We start from the raw sequence: 13,432 nt of genomic DNA on the forward strand, positions 1-13,432 counted from the left end.
CTCTGGAGCTTGATTTACATTTGTAACTAAGGCTTTGTGAGGGCTCCTGGGGAATGTGCTTGTTGACCCCGATGGCAAATAGGTTTCCCAGGGCTCTGCTGTGCCAGCCTGTGTGCTTGGAGGTGTAGGGACTTTCTCACCACTTCCTGTCCCTCTGGGACCAGCCAAATGTTTGGCTGCAGGAGACTTCATTCGTCTCCCTCAGGTGCTCTTGTCAGTGAGAGGGAAGTTTCTTCAGTGCTCTGTGCATGGGATGGAGAGAAATAATGGGAAGACTGAGCATCAGTTACACAAGACTGATGGGGATTCTGTGTGCTCTCAGGGCTTTGATTTACATAAAATAATGGCTGGACTTTGCTGCCTGTACCAAACACCACTTGGGTGTGTCTAACTTACTCTCTACTGTAGAGGAAAGCCACTTGTACAATAGTTTACAAGTGATACCAAGTGCTGTGGCACTCTGTGTCACCAGCAACTGACTTTGAGGAACTGCCCCATTCCAAGTATCAAATTCAGTCTGAAGTTATTTGGTTTTTTCCCTGCTCCTGCTGACTGACTAGAATAAGTCTGAAATTCAGTATGTTCTTTAAAGGTTGCAGTCTCAGCAAGGAAGGAGTTAAGCTTTCCTGCCTGGGAGCAAGGAAATTCTTAGTTTTAGTGCAGGCATTTTTTCAGGGTTAGAGGGCTGGATCGACCATGGGGAATTAATTCATACCCTCCAAGCACTAGAAGAAGGATGCACATTGTTGCTAACACATCTGCCAAAGAGTGTTTCCAAAGAAGCCAGGAGACATGTCTCTGCATTCGGCTGGATTTCAGAGTATTTTGTTCCTGGAAGGTTGAGAGGAAAAGGTAAATGTCTTGGTCTGCCAGCGTGTTCTTGGAAAACCTGTTTAACAAGCTCTCCGTCCGTGCTCCCTCCCCAGCCAAGGATCTCATTTTGCCCCTCAGGGCTCTCTGAATTCATCCTTCACCAAAGAGTGTCCAGTGACCTCACAGGCTCAGAAACACAGTTTCCCCCCTCCTGTGTTGCCATCCCTACCTTCCTCCAACACTTCATATTTCTCCCCTTACCTCCATGAGCTCCACTACATTTTTTTGGCGATGCATCATCCGTATTGCACCTCATGTCCCCTCCTGGGTATTTCCCTCTGTGTCTGTTTCCTGGCCATGCAGGAATCCTCCTCTACCCTGTGCAGCTGTGATCCACAGCTGGCTCTTGGCTTCTGCTCCTCTGCTCTGCTGCAGCTGCACTGTGGCCACTGGCAGCTCCAGCAGGAATTCTCTCCAGGATATGGTGGGGGCAGGAGGGAAGGCCAGCAAGTGCTAATAAAGCTGGGGACAAGAAATACAGCCCTGTTTGTGCTTTGTGATGTCCCCCCAAGGCTACTGAGCCCAATAATTCTGTGCTGAATGGAGCTGGGAGCAGATGTGGCAGGGAGGCAGTGGGGGGCATGTCTGCAGGCTGGGAAAGTCAACCGTGGCCAGAAAGAAAAGCCTGCCAACATCCTCTCTCTTCTAGAAGAGCTGAAGTGCATAATGCCTTCCCCTTGAACATGGCTAAGAGTTTTGTGTCAAAAAGATGGAAAAATATTTCCTTGCACTTTACTGATGAGGAAAACAAAATCATCCCACAATGCACATTTTGCACAGGCATCCAAGGAATTATCTCACTGCGCATCAGAGATGAGGTCACCATTGCTGCTGCCTTGCTTATTACCTGAAGCTTGTTTATTAGAAATATTTTTGCCTCTTAGGTGTTTCTAAATCTCTGTCTTTTACAGTATCTAAACCATGTAGGTTCTGCCTATGGAAGATAACCAGTTACTTACAATATCTCTAGCTACAGAGATCTTCAAGTATTGCATTGTCATTGCATTGGAAAACTTAACTTTCTATAGGAAGTGAAAGCATGTGTCGTTGCCAAGGACATGCTTTTACTTTTTTATTGTGGCATCTGATTCAGCAAAACACTGGAGGTCCTCTTGGGCCTGCTGGCACACTGGCAGCAAGCTTTCTGTGCTGGGACATGCTGTTGAATCTGATGTGTGTTGTCCATCTGATTCCTGTCTGAGAGTGGGTTTTTTCCTACTTAACGTTTTGCTTTTAAACGTAGCCTCCCTATTATCTTTTAAAATGATAGATCTCCTTTGCTGACACTTCATTAAACCCTCCTGAATGTGTATTGCACTTTTAAAAAGCCTTTTGCTAAACCATTTGAGAGCAGGAAACAGTCCAGCAAAGTTGCTGAGTCTACACCAGGGCCTACCCTGTGTTCGGCTCTCATCATCATCTGATGTCAGTGTTTGATGACTTCCACATGCCCCCCTATTTTAAACAACTTAATCTGATCATGTTCTAAGAGTGTTTGTTTGGACTATGACTGATTCTGCAACTGCTTTGTATCAGGAGTTATTGGATATGCTTTGGTAGTGTATGGAAGGTGGGGGTTTGACACTTCCACCTAGAAACTCAACTGATGTAGATGGGTTTCATGCTGTTATAGATTACACTGTTTGGGTTAACCTGCCCTTAAATTCCATACTTTTGATGATAGACTTCAGCTTTTTACAAACAAATTTTATGTAAAGCTTTGAAAGACCATCTTCTGCAGTCAGTAAAGGAATATACTATAATGTGCTTGATTGCCTAAGTGTATTAGCCACAGAGCTTTGAGAGTCAAGCACGCTTTTCAGATGGAGTGTGTTAATGTTGGGATATATGCTTTTTTTTTGGTGCGTGATGGGAGACGGTGGTGTTGTGGCTTGAAATGCTGTAGTCCAATCTGAAGTTGGAGGAAAGAATTCTACGTTAGTATATTATTTGAGGGATGTGTGAAACTTCAGCAAACAAATTCAGACCTGTAAGGGAAGCTTGACTTTAGCCAATCCATTACTTGAATGGATGTTGCCTTTTTTTTAAAAAAAGAGAACATCTCAGAAGGTAAAAATTTCTTCTTCAGCCCCTGCAACAAATGTGTGTTTCAGCAGTGAAGTGGCTGCCTAAAAACTACCCCTTAAACTACACCAGCTTAGTCAGGGGCTATCTGCTGCTTCTCTCATGTATGTCAGAGAAAATCCCTTCATAGCTCTGCAGGCAGGGAAATCTGAGGAAGACCAAGCTTGTGAGAAACCCAAAGATGCACAACGTGTTCCACCAAGAAACCATGGGGTTGTCTTGGTAACAATGGCTGGGGCTTGGAATGGAAAACCTCTTGCTGGAGAGTTTAACTGTCTCCTTGCCTTCTGCTGCACCAGCTGATGGCTCATCTCAGGCACTGATACCTTACCCAACCAAGGCAGAGAGCTGGCAGGGGTACAAAGGAGCCTGAGGCCTTCACGGGTGCCGTGCCAGGCGTCAAGGGCATCTGTGAAGTCAAGACACACATCTGTGGTATGGCTTCCTTGGGCAAGTGAAGAAGGTCCTTGCATTCCCACTCAACACTTTCCAGGCTGGCAAAGCTGCTTGGGCTTCTACAACAGTTCATTTCATAGCAAAAAGGTTGGATCAACTAAAACACTAAAAAAAAAAGCTTTTCTTTCTTGCCACAAGTGGAGTAACAGGGATGAAGCTCTAAGCCATATACATGAAGACTTTATTTTTACATTTATACTTAAAGATTGCAGTGCTTTCAAGTGAAGACTTTCTGTTTTCAGTGGCAATGCCACTTTAAATAAAGAAAGGAGCTATAAGGCAATTAAAAGAAGTATTTAGAAGTGAAAAAAGAGATGAACTCTGCTGTCAGGGAGCTGTGCAACAAGCCTGTCATGGTGTGAGTGGAACCAGCAGGTCCACCCTACCTTGTTCACTTTTCAAAGGATGCCAAATGTCTGTGTTAAAGGCACTCTTCAGATCATCAGCCACAGGGTGACTAAGTTTCACGTAAGCCAAGTAAAAGACATTGCTGTTAATAACATTCTTGCTCTATCTTCTTGTTTACCATTGTTACTTGTTGACATTCTTGATACTCTTGCAATGGTGGGGTTGAGGTCTCCAGTGTGGTTTTCCCAGTATGTATTTTTAATGCTGAGCCCCATTTGTGTTTGTTTTTTACATCATAAAGTTTGGCCATAGTGGGAATATTCAGACTTCTAGATGCACAGAAAGGACACAGGTTTCTTCTTTCATAACTTCCAGTTACATTCATGAATTCTGTCTACTGAAAATTTGTCAGCAGGATGCATATAGAAATGCAACTTTTGAAGCCAATTGAGTAATGCTTTGGTTAAGAATGCATATAAATTCTTTATTCTGTGTTGTAATCTCTTCAGAGGAGAAATAAGTGCATACACCAGAAGTACATCACACTTTTCAGAGGCTTATGGGATGCTGTATATCTTGCTTCTTTTAATTGTATTTTGAAAGATTACTAGGACCTTGATGTAACTTGTGTAGAGACTCTTTCTGACACAAAATGGCTTTGAAATTAGGTCAGTCTTTGTGGCTCTGGCACATCAGGTTGATGAGAGAACACTTGTTAAGAAAACAAATCTACTTTTAGGCATACAGATTAAAAATATGCTAACTATGCGTTCCCAAATGACCTCATTATAAATTCTGCCCTTTAGATAGGAGGGGATAACTGTGGATTACACTGCAAATTAAAGGGTCTAGTTTGGAGGCAAATTTCCCTTTTATCCTGGACTTTGAAGGAGAATTCTAGGATTTGTGTTTCCTTTTACATGATTGAATGGCTGCCTGTTCCTACATGACAGAATCACAATGTTAGGGGGTGGAAGGGACCTCTGGAGATTGAGTCCAACCCCCCTGCCAGAGCAGGACCACCACAGAATCTAGGGCAGATCACTCAGAAACACATCCAGATGGGTCTTGAAAGTCTCTAGAGAAGCAGATCTCCCCTTCCTTAGCTTAGTAAGAGTGTTTAGGTGATAGTGTCCAAACACATGCTGGAACTTTCCTTGTGGGGGCATGGGGAGATCCAGGCTTATTTTGGCTTTCTTACCTGCAGGAGGTAGGGTATGTAAGGGACTAAGTGCCAGCATTTCATTCTTCTTCCAAGGGAGTGGAGCCTGCAAGGAACTAAGTGCTACCCCATATTTTGGCTTTTTCTAACACTTGGACACTTAAAAGCTCCATCAACTGCTGTGGTCTTACCACAGCTGAGCAGATGCAGGATCACAGTACAGGCACAGCTAGCATGGCAATAAACATTTGGCTAACCAGGACAACAGAGATTTTGTGAATTACTTTCTGGAAGAAGAGGCTGCTTTTTCTCTTGTGCAGTGCTTCCTTCAGAAGTGGTTGAGTTCTGCACATGTGGTGGCTTTGAAGCTGCTGGTGGTCAGCAGCCTGTGGCTGGGCAGGCAGCAACAGCTCTACCCCCTCTGCCAGAGCATCTCTCTTAGAAGCCCTTGGTCTGAATACCATGGGAGGGCTCTTGTAGGGGTGGCATGTTCAGACTGTGTGTTTTCAGTATTCAAAATTATTCTGCATACTGCTCTATGTTATGTAGGGAACTTTGTGTGGATCTTCAGCTCTTCAAAACCTGACCTAGCAGGTGATGGGTTCAGAATTTACCAGCTGCTTGCCTTGAGCTAATCCCCTGTGAACCTTTCTCATATGGTTTCTGGCAACTCTCCCAGTGTCTGAAATGAATAGAAATGTAAAGTAATTGGGGTTTTGAGGGACCACTGGAAGTCATCTCACTTTATCTAGACCAGGCTGCTCGGGAGTTTCTCCCCTGGAGTTTTGCACATCTCTAAGGATGGGGATTCTGCAATCTGCTCCAGTGCTTGGCCACCCTCATAGTGAAAGAGCATCCTGTGTTCCTCCTCCTGCCTCATCCTAGGACACTGCCCAAGATAAGGATGCAGTGGCTCGAGGGTAAGAACAGTTGATGGAGCTTTATTGTAGATTCCCTCAGAGCTGAGAAATGACATGGGACAGGAGGAGTTTGACACTGCACAGGCAGTGAAGATCTCCAGCTTTCCTTAGTTATCCAGGCAAGAAAGTGTTGTTTTTTTTTTATAGGAGCAGTCTTTGGAATTCTGGCTATTTAAGTAGAGATTGAAGATACAATGGGCTCATTAATACTATTAAGATAAATTAAGACTCAATTGTGCGGGCAAATAATGGGAACTAAAGAGGAAAAGAGAAAAAAGGTACTTGCAATCTTAGATTTCCCTCCAGCATTTCCCAGAGGAATTCTGTATCGGGCTGCTGGAGCAGCTTCACCCTTGAAGCAGGGCACAGACATACAAAAAGGAGAAATATACTGGGCACAGGCTATTCAGAAGTTTCCTGGATATAGTCACTTGTAAAAATCTGGTGTTAATGCTACAAGTTCTCTTTGCTTGTTTACCTGTAGCTACATCTACACTTTAAGGTGATAGATATAAGTGAAGAGACGTAGGCATGAACACATCACAGTGTTGAAATTAATAAGTCTGTGGTAGCTTTAAATGTGCATATTTCCTGCACCTCCACAAACCTGATTGTCTCTCAAGTACTCTTAACTGCACTGGTGTGCTCATGCTCCAAATGGCCTGATTTATGGTCTCATAAATGTGGGAAAACCAGACCTTCAGTTCCTGCCTGCTAGTCAAGTCAGAGCACTACAGCTTCACAGCCATTGTGTCCCCTGCTGAGATGTCCCCTCATGCTCTGTGGTGGGCTCTGGATCCCTCTCCTTGATGTTATTCTTGCAGCTCAGGAAATGTCCCTGCTTTCCTCTGCCAGCTTATGCTTTCCTGTTGCCAAAAAAAGATTATGCAGGGGTACTTCCAGCCCTGCTCTAGTTTATCTATAGCCAACAGATGCTTAGGTCTGTGGGTATAAATGGGAATTCTTGTGTTCTAGCACAAGGTCGTTTCCTTAACTTGAAATACCAGATACTTGCTCTGTTTTAATTGAAATAGCAAAAAAATGTTGCTTGTTGGTTTTTGTGAGGTTTTTTTTGAGGGGGTTGTTTTTTGTTTTATTTTGTTGTAAAGTTCTTATTAGTCTGGTAACTTTTTTGAAAACTTGCCTTAGTTCCTACTTCTTCTCTTTTTTGATACTCGAACACTGATTGTTTCTCAGTCCTTGATACTGTCAGGTCTTCTGCACGAATTGTATTTTCCCCAGCCTTTCAAGTCAACAGAACTGGGTACGTTACCCAGAATGAAGCAGGGTCTCCATGGGGAACTCCTTGGGAAAGGGCAGCTAGAAGTAGTAACAGGATACGTGTCACTGCCATCAGCCAGGTTGCATACATAAGCCTAAAAAGACTGTCAGGAGCCCTTGCAGGTTGGGATGCTTGTGTCATTCCCAGGGAGTTGTTCAGACTCATGAAGTGATGATGAGGACTGGCCTCAGCAGCTTCTTACCTGCTGTTCCCTTGGTTTCTCTGCTCCTTGTTTGTAAAAAATCATACTTGCTTTTCCGGGGCTGGTTGGGACAAGGAGTGGGAATGGCACTGCTTGCATGGGACATGACATTGGCAGTAGCTCAGGGTTCATGGGTGTCAGTCTGTAGAAAGGGAGCAGAGCTTGACAGGTGGAGGACAGAGACTAAAATGACCAGGGGACATGCAGGTGGCAGGACCTGTCACCAAGTGATGTTCACAGTCTGACTGCAGATGACCCCTGCACATCTCTGGCTTAGCAGATAGCCATGATTCTCACTGCTAATACGTGTCCATCTCTCAACCAATTGCTATGTGAAGCATTTTCCAACTTCTCCGTAGCAGCGACTCAGTAAGCTGAATAACTGCTCCACTTCCTCTGCACAAGGGCACTTGGAGGCCATATTAGGGTCATTAACCTCCATGGGAGTGAAGAAATAGCTGAAATTTTTATCTGGGCAGAGTTGGTTTTCTTCATCAAGTGCTTTATGATCTCTGTTCCTTGGCAGTTGGCAGTGACAGCAGCCCTGTGGACAAGGAGGCTCAAACTGCGGGCCAGCCCTTGCCTTTTCCCTGCTCTGCTGCTGCTGAAGATGGAAGGACTGGTTCAAAGCATCATCATACATAAAGAGTACCCCAAGGAGTGCATACGTCTCTCTTCTTGAAGTGACGCTCTTGATTTATTCTCACGCTGTGAAGGATGGCAGGAGCTGCAACTGGGGGTGATGCAGCCTTGCATCAGTCCCGTGTCAGCACCAGCCCTTGGGGAATGCACAGCTGCTGGCTCCATCTCCTACAGCTCCTCACCACCCACCAGGCAAGAGTTACCCAGTTGTGCAAAAAAGAATTGCCATCCTCTTCCTCCCTCCCTCCATCCCTCTCTCCTGCCTTGACTGTCAGTGCCAGCTTGAATGCTCACAGCCACCTCATGAGCAATTGCTGCTACTGGTTTGGGTTTTTTATCCCATGCCTTTAAATGTGTCACTTGTAAAAAGACTTCTGAGAACTTAACACTTTGCCAAGCCTGTTCAGAACTAAAAGAGTAAGCTTGGGGAGGTGTTTTTTCCTCCCCAACACAGTTAGCATTTCTGCCCACGTTAGTCTTCCCCCAGCTCAGTGACTTATAGGAAATATCCAGGTCCTTTGGGAGGACAGGGCAACAGATTTTATTTGACCTATGAACCTAAATGAGGAAATGCAGAACAGCTCAGGAAGCTTCCCTGGGTGCTGCTTAAGCTTCCTAGGTACTGCTTAGCCCCTACTGCTAGAGTACAAATATTTTGAGTGTTAAAGCTGATGGTGGAATATTAACTGCCTCTGCTTGGAACAAGTGTGTTATTAAATACGGTTCAGATCTTGTAGGTTTAGTAATGCAGTTAATGTCATAAAGATTATATGATCCCCATTTAAGTTCTGCAAGTAAATCTCTCTCACTTCACTGTTGAGTGCTCTGAGGAGGTGGGGATGAAGGTTTACAGAGAGGAGGAGGAAAGTTTGCAGGGCCCAGCTGACAGATGGGGCTCCACCAGCCATCACTGCATGCTGCTGATCCCAGGCAAAAGCTCAGAGGAAATCTGTGGGTGCCAACTGGAATAATATGTGTTTGAATCCAGTGAGAAGGATGGGGTGACAATGGTGTTTTCTTTGGCCAGAACACAGTCCTGTCCTGACCAGGCAGCTGCACTGCCAGCAGGTGGTGTGACTGGGAAGCCTCTGCATGGAGAGGCAGAGGGTGCTGAGGACCTTAGCTGTGCTGTGGCTCTTCTCTGGGCTCTGCACTGAGCCTGCTCTGCTCCTGCAGCCAGAGCTCACCTTGGTGACAGGACCAGCTGAGCCAGTTGTTTTCCCCTAGAGCAGTCTGGTGTGGGTGCCTCAGCCCTTCTGCAGCATGAACCCCAGTGCAGGAGCTGGGGACAACTGGAGGGTTTGCTTCACAAGTGGGAGCAAGATAGGTAGTGGTTGCTCCATCGGTGCCTGGTAGCAGAGCTGCTCTGTCTCCTCTGAGGCTTTTAGCCTCACATGCTGAGCTTCACTGCTCTTCATGCTGTCTCTGTGCTACTGTTTCTCTAAATCCCCAGTGGAGAAAAGAAGTTTGAGTTGGTCTAATAAATGCATGTGGAGGACGAAGCAAAACTCTCATGTACTTACAGTATGAAGAATTGTGTTCTACAAAATCTGGTGACTTAAGTTTTTTTGTTCCTCTCAATTCTGGTGTTTCTCCTCATTCCTTAGGAGGCATTTTCACTACTTAGCACACCTCAGTGTGCTTTCTGGAGAGTCCTAAATATGAAGCAGATCAAATGCTGCTTTCAGGCAGTCACTGATCTTACTAGTACTAACAGGACAAAACCAAAGTAAATTCATAGTCCTGATGACATTTGCTTTTTAAGTATCTGGTCTGTGAATGCAGGTGTGGGAGAGATGGAGAGAGCATTGTTGAGCTAGTAGGAACATTGTTTTGTGCAGGTTAAGAGTCAAGATGATGATACTTGTTCAAGGAAAATGGTGAGCCTTTTGTTGCTGTTGCTCTATAAATTTCATATTATCACGAGTCTCTGCACATTTCACTCCCCAGAGTGCTTACTGATGCAGTGTCATTTGGATGCCCTGTGCACTTCACTCTGTGCTGTTGTCCCCCTTCTCCCTGTGGCTTGAGGATGTCTTCTGCTCCAGAAGGCCACCTTGCTAGGTGACCATCCCCAGCCAGGACCAGTGCAGTGTGTAGGTAGGTCAGACATACCCCTGCTGCTATTGCACTTGACAAAGCTATTTAAGATTTTGTTCTAGCAGCTTTACTGTTAGAAACAGCACACTCTTTATTCTGGGACCCAGAAAGTTAGAAATTAACTGACTTCAGTGTGTAACCTGCAACCACATCCTCATGCTCCCATCCTTCAGCTCTTGGCTAAGGGAGAAACACTTTCAAGTGTATTGAAGTATTCCACTGAGAGTTGAATCCTAGAGACCATTCCCATTTCTGCCTTGTAGCATCTCAATGAATTGTCTTCCTGATTCTTATTTCTTATAGATTATTTGTGCATGTGTAAGAAATAATTTTACACCGACCCTGCTTAGGTGCACTTCGTGTGTGCGGGGAAATGGAATGGGAAATATTTAATGTATTTAATTTAAAAGCCAACTTCGTGTTCTGGTGGCGCCATCTATGCCCGGGCCTGCGGAGCTGCACATGGCCCTGCTGCAGCTTCTTGGGGAGGTGACATAAATCCTGGACACACCTAGGAATTGCTTCTTTTCGGGGGGGAAGAAAAAAAAAAAAGGTTTACTAGTTCATATCTTGCAGGGTGTTTGGTGATGCTGCATCAGCAGTAGCATGGCCAGCAGGACTAGGGCAGTGATTGTCCCCTGTACTGGGCACTGGTGAGGCCACACCTTGAATCTTGCCTTCAGTTTTGGGCCCCTCACTACAACAAAGTCATTGAGGTCCTGGAGCATGTGGAGAGGAGGGCAACAAAGCTGTGAATGGGTCTGGAGCACAAGCCCTGTGAGGAACGGCTGAAGGAACTGGGAGGGGATTCAGTCTGGAGAAAAGGAGGCTGAGGGGAGATCACCTGGCTCTCTACAACTCCCGGAAAGGACGTTGGAGTGAGATGAAGACTGGTCTCTTCTCCCAAGTAACAAGTGATACAACAAGAGGAAGTGGCCTCAAATTGTGGCAGGAGAGGTTTTGATTGGATCTTAGGAACACTTTCTTTAACTGAAAGGGTTGTCAGTGACTGGGGCAGGCTGCCCAAAGCAATGGTGGAGTCACCATCCCTGAAGGTAATTTAAAAATGTATAGATGTGGTGCTGAGAGACATGGTTTAGTGGTGGACTTGGGAGAGCTAGGATAATGGTTGGATTTGATGATCTGGAAGGTCTGGAAGTGTCTTCTGCTCCTCTCTGGCAATGAAGCCCCTGGGATGTGGGAGCAGAGTGACTGTGAGGCAGGACATGGAGCTCGACACAGAGCCCATCTGGAAAAGCTGCACTAGGCTTTGCTTGTGACAAAGTTGGTAAGTCTGGCCCTAAGAACTTAATTTCAATTGCTTGTGTAATTGTGGAAGTCCAGGAGAAGAAAGGGGCATCAGTATTTGCTTAACAGCTGTTTGCTTATCACAAACTGTGTGTAATTGTGTTCATGTGTGCACAGGCTGGGAAGCAGGAGGTATCAGAATATTCCCTGCTGTTACCTGGTGATAGTTTTCTTGCTTAACTCATTCCCCACAACAAAAGGAATCCTGAATGGGATGGAGGAGCAGCAGGGATTTCGTGTCATGTTGCAGCATCCCCCTGGGCAGATGTGGCCATGCTGCAGGAAAGTAGTTGCTTTCATCATTTTTAGAGCTAATTGCCTCTGCTCGAGTGCCTGGGGAAGCGTGAGAGGATGCGTGAGCTGCCTGATGCAGGTTCTCCCCAGAGCCAGCTCCAGAGGTGGGAACCTGCCTCGGAGGGATCTCTCTGTGGCTGCATGGCTCTGTTGCACCAAGCCAAGCTGTTTCTTTCCTCCTGATTCTTCTTGCTCCCTCTCTTGCTTCAGCAGAGAACCATCTCCTAACAGTTAGGAGATGGGCAGGTTCAGCAGAGCTTTGCCTGTGAAGGGCACAGAGGTACCTGAATTGCTGGGAAGAATCTTCTCCAGCAGAGGTAAAGCCTGTCCTGGGTGTGGGCAGGGAAGGGTCACATTGTGAGAAAAGGCAGCAGAGCTTTTAAAACCCACCTGCATGAGGCAGGTGCTAAATATGTCGCACGTCTCCTGGCCGAGCGATGCTTTTAGACACATGCTGGCTTTCAGCAGGTTAATGACATGCTCCCCAGTGTGCCTGGCAGAGTAGAAATGCACTTCCTTGCATAAATTTAGTTAGGTCTGCCCTTGAGTTCTTCTCTCAGAGAGTCCTTTATATGTTACTGGAAGGCCCACGGACAGCATGATGTCATCGGCAAATGAGCCAGAACCAAAAAATGGCTTATAAACCAATAATAATGACAGTTTTCCCCAGCAGTGAATCAATAACATGGGCTTTATTACCACTGGCTCCCTTTTCTCCTGACCAGCTGACTGTAGCAAGCAGTATTTAGCTTTGCTAGTGAGGGATGAGTCCTTGGGGATGGATGGAGGCTCTTGCAATGATTTGGACACCCACTGCAGTCCTGCACACTAGCCAAGGCCAGCACAGACCTCCCTGCTGCCTGGTCAACAGTGCCAGACTCTCTTCCCAGAGCCATAGAGGAACCTGTGGTTTCTTTCCATCTGGAAAAGGGCTCTTGAAGATGTGTGAACACATTATCCAGGCATCCATAGTTTAAAAGGATATCATCAATCCCCACATCACCAAAAAATGTCATTTTCTGGGTGTAATGAAGATTCCTTCTGCCCTCCTCATCCTCCATAAAGTGGATGCCATACAGTTCAAATTACAGAATAATCAGTGCTAAGTACATATGTATACACAGAGCACAATAAATTATGTATCTTCCCTTCATATTTAATGAGTAAGAGGCATGACATGTATTGATTTCATTCAGACCCAAGTTAAAGAGAACATTTTAACATTTTTATTTTTAAATGCATGAATCATCATAATGGGACTGTTCAGATACTTTGTTAGATATATACTTAACAACCTTGCTGAATTTGAGCCACAATGGTAATCAGATTAATATTTTGAACCCATGCCCAAGGAAGCCATTTCATCAGTTTAACTAGGCTCCTGGAGTAGGATCAATTTTTTAATATATGTGTATAATATATGTGTGTGCATATATATATATTTAATGAAGGAAAATTCCAGGCAGAGCACCACTGAGAAGTCAGAGTCTGTCTGAGCCCGGAGTCGCTTTCAATCATCATGGATTTCAGGTGACATCTGAGAAATTAAAGCAAGTGATGCTCAAATGCCACCGTCAGCCACTTACTCATTCCTCTCCTGCCCAGGCCAAGGCTGGATGCTCCCCTGTGCTCTTCAGCAAGGCAGCATCCTTTGGGTACCAGGAACTCATTTTAACCTAATGAAATTGTGTGGCATTTGTTCTGTTCTGTAAGATATGGGGAAAATAAGGGGTTTTTTTTTGGAGAAAACATTCAAAAGC

Source organism: Apus apus, chromosome 6 (genome assembly GCF_020740795.1).
Source record: "Apus apus isolate bApuApu2 chromosome 6, bApuApu2.pri.cur, whole genome shotgun sequence".
NCBI classification, from domain to species: Eukaryota; Metazoa; Chordata; class Aves; order Apodiformes; family Apodidae; genus Apus; species Apus apus.